The sequence below is a fragment of the Bison bison genome, unplaced genomic scaffold (genome assembly GCF_000754665.1).
Source record: "Bison bison bison isolate TAMUID 2011002044 unplaced genomic scaffold, Bison_UMD1.0 scf7180017864079, whole genome shotgun sequence".
Taxonomy (NCBI): Eukaryota; Metazoa; Chordata; class Mammalia; order Artiodactyla; family Bovidae; genus Bison; species Bison bison.
Window position 1 is genome coordinate 102,741 of NW_011494651.1, and position 499 is coordinate 103,239.

Below are 499 nucleotides of genomic sequence, written 5' to 3' on the forward strand. Positions count from 1 at the left end.
TGTGTGTGTGTGTGTGTGTGTGTGTGCTTACATGCTCTCTCTAGGCCTGGTTACAGCTGTGTGTGGGTGTGCACACGTGCTCTCTCTCTCTAGGCCTGGTTGCAGGCACTGTGTGTGTGAGTGTGCTCACATGCTCTCTCTCTCTAGGCTTGGTTGTAGGCTCTGTGTGTGTGGGTGTGCACATGTGCTCTCTCTCTCTAGGCCTGGTTGCAGGCTCTGTGTGTGTGTGTGCTCACATGCTCTCTCTCTCTAAGCCTGGTTGCAGGCTCTGTTTGTGTGGGTGTGCACACGTGCTCTCTCTCTCTAGGCCTGGTTGCAGGCTCTGTGTGTGTGTGTGCTCACATGCTCTCTCTCTCTAAGTCTGGTTGCAGGCTCTGTTTGTGTGGGTGTGCACACGTGCTCTCCCTCTCTAGGCCTGGTTGCAGGCTCTGTGTGACTGTGCTCACGTGCTCTTCTCCCTCTAGGCCTGCTTGCAGCTGTGTGTGTGTGTGTGTGTGTG